At 37.1% G+C, this 10,660-nt stretch overlaps 1 pseudogene; it reads left to right on the forward strand.

Annotated features, from left to right (window-relative positions):
• The first annotated feature begins 476 nt into the window (after nt 1-476).
• The window catches only part of LOC107662301 (insulin-like growth factor 1 receptor), a 118,348-nt pseudogene continuing 108,164 nt past the window's right edge, over nt 477-10,660 (forward strand).

The following is a 10,660-nucleotide window of genomic DNA, read 5'->3' on the forward strand; positions in this document are numbered from 1 at the left end:
TGATATGTATTATAGAAATGCAATAGTAATTTTGTTTTATTTAATTGGGCATATGCTGTAAAAAATATTTTTCACAGTTGTAAATAAAACAATGATTATTGAAGTACAAGAAAATACTTGTCAAAATTCTTTGTTTAATCCAATGTGTTATTTGCCATTTCTTTGTAGGCTAATTATTTGTGAAATTTACTAGAAACTTATTAGTAAAAAAAATTTGCTTCAAAGCCGAATGTGACTATAATTGCAATAAATAATAAATAGCCTGAATAAATATTTCACTTGACAAGAGTGCAGCGCGCTGTTATGAAGCGCTATGTCCTACTGAGACACAGCCAGTAGCACTCAAGTGTTTTCACCAGTCTTGGCAACCTCCAAAATCAGATCCCAATCCTTTTCCGTGTGTGTGTGTGTGTGTGTGTACGTGTATGCGTCCAGTCCGGTTTTTCCCTCATACCTTTATCCAACGTAACGTTAACCTACTATGTGTGTGAGCGGCATGAGTGTGTGTGAGAGATCGAGCCTTGTTTACAGCGTCAATTCAACGGAGAGAGACTAGAGGATCTACTCTGCATCCTTCACATCTCCTAAATGAACGCAGACCCGATCCTTCACACATAATCTGAGTCCTCCATTGCCCGCGTCTTGAAGGGAAAAATCAAGGTCTGAAATCTCAGACTGGAGATGGTGGGAGGCAGAGAGAGACCATTTTAAAGCCTGGACGGATGTTATTTGGCATCTTTCTGAGATTCTCCGCCGCTTTTTAGGCCTTTAAAAACGCTGGGTGAGAAGTACTAGGCATCTTGCAGCTGGTGAAGATCACACACACATACGCACAGTCGTCCAGACTGTTGTAGCCAGCGGATTTAAGCGGGTTTCACTGGACTACTGCTAAAACCAGCCTGCGAGGATTCCTACAACAACGCGTTTTCCAAATTTTCCCACGACATGGGGCACGGAACTGCGGATTATCAAGCCGTTACGTGTTTTTCTGGGTTGTTTTCACATATATCGATGAGGAAAAGCTGTCAAAAATAATATTAAACACGTTTGAGCAGCGCGAGGTTCAGTGCGGGTGAATCCGCCTCATGGTGAGGGCAGAGCGGGCTGGGGCTGCTGGATAATCTCGCTGGGGTGTCTGGAGGGTAATTTATCCCAGCAAAAACACAATGAAGATGGACGAAATTGGCTTTGTTTGATTATTTCCAGCTGCTGTGTATCTATCTTTTGTTTTTTTAACCCCCTCCATAACCAACTTTGATGATATTTTTGTGCTGAGAAGACTTCAAGAGTCAAGCATCATCCACTTTGAAGGGTTGAGCTGTCTCAGTTGTTTTGTTATACTTTTAATTACTTTATTTTTGCTGGCCTTGTTTTTGTACAGGAATGAGGTCTAGCAGACAGAGGCGATATTGGACCTTGTTTTGTGGTCTGGTCCTGGTCCTCTCTACACTTTGTCATGGAGAAAGTAAGTTATTCTAGTGATATGGATGCATTTGGATTAGATCATCATAGGTGTTGCTGGTCTAAGTAGCCTTCACTTGAATTTTTCTTTCAGAGTGGTTTAAGCTTTCATTTGCGATGTGTGGAAAGTAAACTGGCTCAAAATCCAGACCAACTGTTTTTACTTTTATTTTAATTGCATGTTTTTCCTGCTTTCATTCCCTTTAAATGTTTCTTTAAACAAAAGAAATGGAAACACACACATATTATGCGTAACAGGAGTGTCTGTTGAGTGTTTTGGCTATGCAAAGCCAAAGCCATTTCTAATAGTAATTTCAGAGGTATTTTACCACTGTATCTATTAAATAATGCTACTGTTGGTATCTAGTGTGGTTGTAATTGTGTTCACAAGTGCCATTATGTGCACCTGTAGGTACATATCTACGTTTAGCAGAGGTATCTAAGTCAAATTTGAGTTATCACCACCATGTTAGCAGCATGGGAGATTTTGGTGACACTATCTGGTTAATTTAAGTGACAAACCAACAGGATTTTTAATAGACGACTAGATATTAAAAGCATTAGTGTTGCTTATCCCTATTCAAACCTGTCTGCCAGTCCTTGAAACGTTAATAATTCTTAGGCTATTTCATACAAAGTGCTCACTGGACATGAGCGTTTAAAACTCAATGTGTATTTCAGGTTCTGGTTTTTAAAGCTTTGGTAATGTTTTGACTCATTCCTTGAGACCATGAGAAGTAGTCTTCACTAGTCTCGCAGCTCTTTAATTTAAATCCATCATAGATTTGATCAATCTGTTTCACTTTGACACTGAAGGCTGGAAAGATTATTATTTGTTTTCTTTGGTTAACATAACTGACAGATCGTATTGATAAGTGTGATTACAGTTAGCGAGATTGCTATCAGGGACGGGCTGGTCGCTGTTAGGTTCGTAGGATATGTTGGGATGCTATGAGGTGGTTGCCAGTAAACAAAAGTGATTTTAGATGACGACATGTTGGAATAACACTGACGTGCTCAGTATGACAGGGCATGCTTGTTTACTTGTTATTGTGTGTCACATGTTGTTGGTGTTTTGTTGGGTTTGCATGGATTCTTATGGTCAAACGTACTGGAAATGAGTCATTATTAATATTAGTTTAACCCACATGGGCAATGCAAATTGCCTTTGTTTTTCTATGCAAAACTGCCCTGTGTTCTTAAACAATCCTAAATTGGCCCATACATTTGTGAAAAACATGTAAGATATTCAGTGTTCATTATTCTGCCTCCTTTAAAATCAATAACCCTGTAAGTTCTCACAAAAAAGAAGCAATTTTTGCTTCCCTTCATGTTTGACCACCACAAAATTTCCAAGTAAACTGCAAATAAGACCCCCCGATTCATCCGATTCATCAAGAGAGAGAGGAAAGATCTGTGGTTTTAAAATAGAACACGAAAAAACACCCGCTCTAGCAAAACAGACTGGGTTCTGTTGATTGGAAGAGTGAGGAGTTTGTGAAGTCTGTGTAATTGGGTTTTACTGTTAACCCCGGCAGTTGCAGGGCATTCTCAGTGGAAATCCTAAGTATAACCTGTCTCGCTTGGCACAGGATAGTTAAAGATTCACAGTGGGGCATAAATGTGACTGGGGTTAACTGGTTGACTTATCTTGAGATCAAACCACTGGCTTATTTGTTGATCTGCCTCCTTTGGTTGACTTAAAGCAGTTTGTGTGTTTATCATTATAGGGTGATTCTTGTTGAGTGTTAGCTTACATTCACTTGTCGGTTTGAAATTAATTTTGAATCAACATTTTAATAGCAATCTGTAATTTTATCTAACAGCATGGAATGCTTTAGAGTTCCAAAACATCACGTAATTCATCAAATGATGCATTAATATTAATGTTTGTGCTGTTGTTTTGGTTCTAAAAATTGTCACTTCTTGGAAGATTATGTCAGAAAAAAACTTGTTTAGTCAAAGGGATTTTACAAAAGCCTTAAAAGTGGTCCTGATGAAAATGTATTAGCCTAATTGATTCCGAAGTAAAACAATATTCCCAATATGCTTAGTCTGTAGAAAGATAAATATGAAGAAACCCCATTAATATTTTTATAAAGCCAATTTTGTAGTAAATATTAAAAATTCAACCCATATTTGATATTGTGATTTAACTCGTATGATTTCGTTTTTTTTTTTTTTACATTTTAATGCTTGAGTTTAAATATTTTTTCAAGTACATTAAGACATGTTTTACAGGGACATAAAAATGTAAAAAATAGAAATGTATTTATATATTTTGAATGCATTCAAGATGCTTGCAAACCTTTGATTTCAACATTGAAATGATGAGTTGAGGCAACTATCAAAGTACTGTCTGACTTTGCTAGCAAAAATATGAGGTTGTCTTGTTTTGTGGTTCTGCTTTTATGTGAACGCGTTCTGTTGCAATCTTTATTTTTTTTTTTGGTAGAATCTGAAGTGTTAGGATTTACTGGCTTGGGTTAAGTTTTTTTTTTTTTTTTCTGCTTCATTTCTAAACAATGACATCAGTTTATGACCTAATTTCCAAATGCCTCCACTTTGCTACCTACGAGAGTTTGCAATAACAGGCTGGAATTGGGTTATCAAATGTAAACATGAGATTTGGAGCGCCATCAAAGCAATAAAGATAGCACTGTTTACTCAGCAGTGTGAAAATGTTAAGAGTCCGCAGACAGGCTGGGTGCTGTCTGTCTTCCAGGGCGGTGAAAGATGCTTGTTTTTGCCATCGTTTAATTATATTTTCTAGCATAATGGATATAATACACCAATGTAGGGCTGCACGATTAATCGAATGCGATTGTCATGCGCATTTTGATAGTAATGCCGGTTCTGTAATCAGCAGGCCAGCCCTACACCAATGCATACTTGTTAAAATCAGAATTTAAGGGTGGCTTTAAAAGAAAAGATTACCTTCAAGAGGAAGGAGTGGGCCTTTTCCCTCTGAGAGTGTTATATAAGGTTTAAAGGGTTATGAACTTTTAGGTAATGTTATCTTTTAAAATTTAATTTAGGATCTATAATTCAAGAGCTCTATAATTATCTTACTGCATTTTCCAGGATTCATTTTTCAGCTCGGCCTAAATGTTTTAGGATCTTTCTTTGTGATTAGCTTGTGGGCAAATCGCGCTGTGAAAAATAAACAACTTAATGGGTGGTAAGTGAAAGCAGAAATGGCCGTCTCCGGATACCTGTTTAATAACACAATAATCCGTCTTATAAAAGCTCTCTCGGGGCACTGTGTCACTGGCAGAAGAAAAACTGCAGTTGGTTGAAACTTTTCACATGTCTGCTTTGGTTGACAGTCAGTAAATGGTCATCGTGTTCATTTTATTGGCCTAAATCATTGGATTTGTGTTTTGTTTTAGTGTTCGTTCTATATAGTTGTGTAAATGCTTTGGTAAATTCGGTCATCCGAATTGACAAATTAAGTTGTTCAAACCCATATTCATTTTTTTCCCTCAGTGGAACACAAAAGAAGATATTTTGAAGAACGTTGGGGTCCAAACCACATTGAACCCCATTGAATTTTGTTGTATGGTCCAAAAATCAAACGCACGGAGACATTGAAAATATCACCTTTTGAACACAAACAACATTGGACCCCATTGAATTTCATTGTATGGACACAAAAACACACTGAGACATTCAAAATATCTTCTTATGTGTTCCACTGAAGAATGAAAGTCATACAGGTTTGGAACGACACATGAATACGTACATTTTTGGACATTCTGACTATTTAAGACACAAGTACAACTAATTTGATGCGTATGTGAGGGAAACTTGTACAGTCTGACTCTGTTCAATGACTGTACAAATTTCCCTCACATGCGCATCAAATTAAATATGTCTACCCATGACTAAGATCCATAACAGAAAAGAGTCACCTGCACTTTATTTTAGTCTCAAGATTGTTACGTTACCATGAATCAAACTATTCATTCAAATATTCAAAGTCAATTTATTTTTAGAATTATCTCTTGCTGCCTGTGACTGTTGAATATTACAATCTGCATCTGGTAATTTCTCTTTTCCTCCTTCCAGTCTGTGGTCCAGGCATTGACATTGGCAATGACATCAGTAATTTCAAGCGGCTGGAGAACTGTACGGTGGTTGAGGGATACCTGCAGATCCTTCTCATTGGAAGCAAAAACAATAACAATCAGGAGGTCTTCCGCACCCTCAGTTTCCCCAAACTGACCATGATTACGGATTACCTTCTCCTCTTCCGTGTATCCGGGCTGGACAGCCTCAGCACCCTCTTTCCAAACCTCGCCGTGATCCGGGGCCGTAACTTGTTCTACAACTACGCCCTGGTTATATTTGAGTTAACCAGCCTGAAGGACATCGGCCTTTACAACCTGCGGAACATCACGCGGGGTGCGATACGAATCGAGAAGAATCCAGAGCTCTGCTACCTGGATTCTGTTGACTGGTCTCTCATTATGCATGCTGAATTTAACAATTTCATTGCTGGAAATAAGCAGTCCAAGGAGTGCGGAGATGTTTGCCCTGGAATCATGGAGGACAACCCTCTGTGTATCAAGACGAACTTCAACGACAATGACAATTACAGATGCTGGACCTCGAACCATTGCCAGAAAGGTGAGTTACTGGGTGTCTTTTAGTGTTTGCCTGGTTTATAGACCAGGTTTTGCAGTTGTTGAGATCACACTTTTTCAGACAGTGTGTTGTCAAAAACCACATTGTTTCAATGATTTCGAACTGTCATTAATGAAATTACGCAAGTGGTGGAGTAATAACTTCTGTCAGATTATTGCTATAAATAATGAACAGCATTTGAGGAATACTTTTCTATTTTTGTTATCCATTGTTGTACTTTATTTGCAAATGTTCATTCAATCTCACATTCCCTCTTACACTATACTGATTAATACAGCGCATGCACACTCTTCAAAAATGGCACTTTCATTCTCTGGACAAACCAAAAACGTGTATATATATATATATACACACACACACACACACACACACACACACAGTGTTGGGGTAACGCATTGCAAGTAACGGAGTTACGTAACCAGATTACAGACCAATTCAATGAAAAACATAGATGCTTATTTGTAAATAAGTAATGCTTATTAACTCGCTTATTTTGCTCATTTTGCTAATCTATTTACATCCACATTTCATAAACAACAAGAAAATATGCTTCTTACCATAGGTTGAGACTGTAGTTCCAACCACAAAGCTATGCGATGCTGTTTGCGAATGTTTGTTGGTTTCGGGGTTGTTTGTTGGTAACAACAAACTTGTGAACATAGCTTGATGATGCTGTTGGGAAATGCTCTCCTGAAAGAGAAATTTAAATGAAGACAGTTTACGCCAATGGCTTCTATGGCACCTCTTGTGGTAATGCTGAGAATGCAACTTATGTTGAGTTCTGAATTTCTGCATTTCACAATGCCTCTGTTTTTATGTAGAGTATGTTTTGTGCACAAATCAAACATTTCTTCACCAGTTTCTTTTGAATTGCACATTTGTCTGTCTGTCAGTGATATCCTTAAATCCAGGTATCTGTCAACACAAATATTTCTCTAGTTGTTATAGGTTAAGTAGAGCTGGGTCATCCAGCACTCATTCTCTACCTGTAGGCTTCATATCTTGGCATATCATGTATTACAGTAAAGAAGAAAAAGCAAGTTTGCTGTAGGGCGTGTTTGTGTATATTTGGTTTTTCCTTTGCCTCACGTTCACAATGAAAAATGGAGTCTGGTCGTTGCAGGGGGATTACTCTGACTTTGAAGATAATGGCCTCGTCTACAGGAAAGTTTGTGTCCGGAAGTGCTGAAATGTTGAGTTCCTGTCAACGGTAGTGAACCGGATTAAAAAAAACAAGCAAATTTGTTAAAGAGATGTAACATTTTTCACCAAGATGAGCAAAACGAGGTAAAAGAAAGATCCCGAAAGCCAAATGTGAAATACGTGCAGAACGTGTGTATTGAGAGGTCTGGTTGTGGTCTTCCACTATTGTGGTCTTTTTGGACAGAAGGATGCTGCAGTGGCAGACAAAGCTTCTCTCTCTAAAGGGAAAATACTTTAGCAGTTCCTCCCTCTTTCCATATAATTACCTTGTTTTCCTTCAACACAGATGTTTCTTCAAGGGCTGGTAGTGGTTTCCAGTCAGTCTGTTTTGCCTTTTTTCTTCTCAGCTCTTTAATTACCCAGTCAGGACTTGTTGTGCACCAGCCTTGTACTTTGCATTTCAGCTACATTTAGAGTAGATGGAGCTTACTGCAAATGTCTGCACACATGCACACAGGAAAGAGCCCACATCAGATAGACTACTTAACAGTTCAAGCTGAGTTGTGTTGCAAGTATGTAGCAGATCTGGTACAGTTATCTTTATGCTACTGTGAGTAAATGCTGCGCAAAACTCTTTTTCAAAAATGGTTGCTAATGTGTTCTGTATGGTCACTAGGGAGTTGTTTACTGGCCCATACACTATACAGATTTTTTTTTTGTTAAATAATTTTATTCAATAATGCATTAATTTGATCAAAGGTGATAGAAAAAACATTTCTAATGTTCAATGTCTTGGTGAACATAAGAGCCTTTTTTCAAAAACATTTAAAAATCTTACTGACCCCCAAACTTTTGAACGGAACCTGTAATCTATATGATTGGTTCAAGAAGCAGTTCAATTGGCTGACTTTGTGAATTGTTCGCTGTGATTATCAAATTAAATTGTAGTCTGTTTCCTACAAAATTGGCTTCTGAAGACTTTGAATATTTTGCATGAGTCGTATGAACTATTTTATTCTGCTTTTGTGTCATTTTTTTAAACAAGCTCTGTCCTTGTTCATTGTAACGGCATGTGAAAGAGTGATCGTCACAGTCTTCAGAATTTCCTTTTGTGTTCCACAAAAAACTGAAGTTTTATGGGTTTTGAACGGCATAAAGGTGAATAAATAATGATTGAATAGACTTTAAAAGATACTCATCAGGAAGAGATCTGGGAAAAGATGTCAATGCAAAGCTCTTCACAAACATGTGATTACTTAGCAGGAACCAGCAAACCCAAACATGACCTTTTCGATACCTTGTTAGCTACAGTTTGAACATGTCACTGACCTCAAAGCTGTAAATGTCACACGTATTGGATATTTATCGCAGTAACAGATGAGTCAGTGCAATATGATGCCTTTTGATGATGGTGTTTTCTTTTGCAGCACAAAATTAGCTGGATCAGGTAAAAGACATCAAAAATTAAGCATAAATTTGGATGTTAAATCTGACATCTAAATAATCCTTAAGTTTTGGATCACTTTACATGCTGTAAGTGCATTTTCAAGCTTTTCTGTTGTATAGCTAGTTTGTTTGTTTTACGGGTTAAAAGTTAGATATGATCTTATGAACCGTTTGTGGAAAAAATGTCCAGACCAAAATAGCAGCTCTGGAACGTGTCTTTTGCGTCCTTTGAAGATGCAAATAAGGAATTTTGGCTGTCTGGTTTGCCGTGATGTGCTTTGGGATGGTGGTAGAAGTAAGTTGGACGTCTGCTGTAGGATTTGATGAAGTAGAGAGATTTTGGAGTGGTCTTTCACAGGTGACCGGTGAATGCGTTCTTTCATCTCTCTGCTGACCACCGTTGGGTGGAGACCAAGTGAAAATGTCACTGAAATGTCAAGCGCTTTAACCGAATAGATTACAGTGTCTTATGACTCAGGATTGGAGATTTCTTCCTTGCTCTGAATACCACAAGGTATTAGGCAGTTTTTAATTTGCTGCGTTATTGGTTCTCCCTTTTTTCTTTTTCATGCAAACGTTAAGTCAAAAAGTCTGCGCTAATAGTATCCAAGCCATAAAGTGCTGACAGGAAAGAGTACCGCAGAAACAGGTTTGCTTATTAAATTGTGACATGTTTTCTTCTATATCTTTAAAATAAAAAATTCTGCAGAACTCACTGCCACAATGCTAAGTTGGTTGCTAGGTAGTTGTTATGCAGTTGCTAAGGTCTTCTGGGAGGTTGAGTTTAAAATGAAGTGGGCAAAGTTTTGCACCAGTGTCATTATTTTCTATTAAAACGGTTGAATATATAGAACTGTAGAGTTTCAAGTTATTGTTCCAGTAGATATCTAAGGAATTCTTTGCTGTAAATTCTTTTTTAAGAAGAATATATATTGAAAATGTAAAATTGTATGTGTGTGCAGTTTTTCCCCTAGGTTTACGGCTTTGGGGGGCGGGGGATTTAACAAAAGGCATGTCTAATTCATTAAAATCATGAAACTTAAACAGTTTAACATCAATTCATTAAAAGTTTAACAAAAATTACATGTTTAGGGCCCAAAATAGTTTTTTTTTTCCAACCTTATGTTTTATTGTTACCAAATTCTGTGTTTTAGCATGTCTGATTATTTTAAAGCATAAAAACAAGTTCATTTATTCTTACAATAGCCTTATTATTTTTTCCCCTCAGAAATTCTGTGTTGTGTATTTACATTTTTAAGGCATAAAACATTCATTTAATTAATCTTTTAATTAATGAAAATTAAACAAATTTTATTTTTTGGAAAATAAAGGGGATTTAATATTACAATTAAAACATTGAAGAAATGTTGTATGATTATTCCTTAAAAATAAGGTTTTAATAATTTTTGTAGTAGTAGTAGCCTATTACGTACATTCTACTGAACAATAGTAGGCTAATATATTTCTGCTGCAATGTCTTCAAGTTAAATCAAACTTTTACCTTTACATTTCAGTGTGTATATGATATAGGCCTATCAGATATGAGGATAGTTTTACTCAAATGAAATGGTCAAATGCTCATGAAGTGACTCTCATAATATATTTCTGCTGCAATGTCTTCAAGTTAAATCAAACTTTTACCTTTACATTTCAGTGTGTATATGATATAGGCCTATCAGATATGAGGATAGTTTTACTCAAATGAAATGGTCAAATGCTCATGAAGTGACTCTCAGAGCAGTTCTGGAGATGTTATTCATGTATTTATGTCCTCATTTAGTGAGACGGCAGACGTTAATATCACCGGAAGCGTCACCACGCATCGGGGCGGAACTCCGCTGTGCGCGATACAGAGTGCGCGACCATAGCATAGAGACAGAAATGACATGCCGTAATGTAAATAAGATAAATAACATAAGGCTATTTAGTTTGTTTAATAAAAGAACAAGGTGAACAAGGT

This window comes from Sinocyclocheilus anshuiensis, unplaced genomic scaffold (assembly GCF_001515605.1).
Source record: "Sinocyclocheilus anshuiensis isolate Anshui unplaced genomic scaffold, SAMN03320099.WGS_v1.1 scaffold579, whole genome shotgun sequence".
NCBI lineage: Eukaryota > Metazoa > Chordata > Actinopteri > Cypriniformes > Cyprinidae > Sinocyclocheilus > Sinocyclocheilus anshuiensis.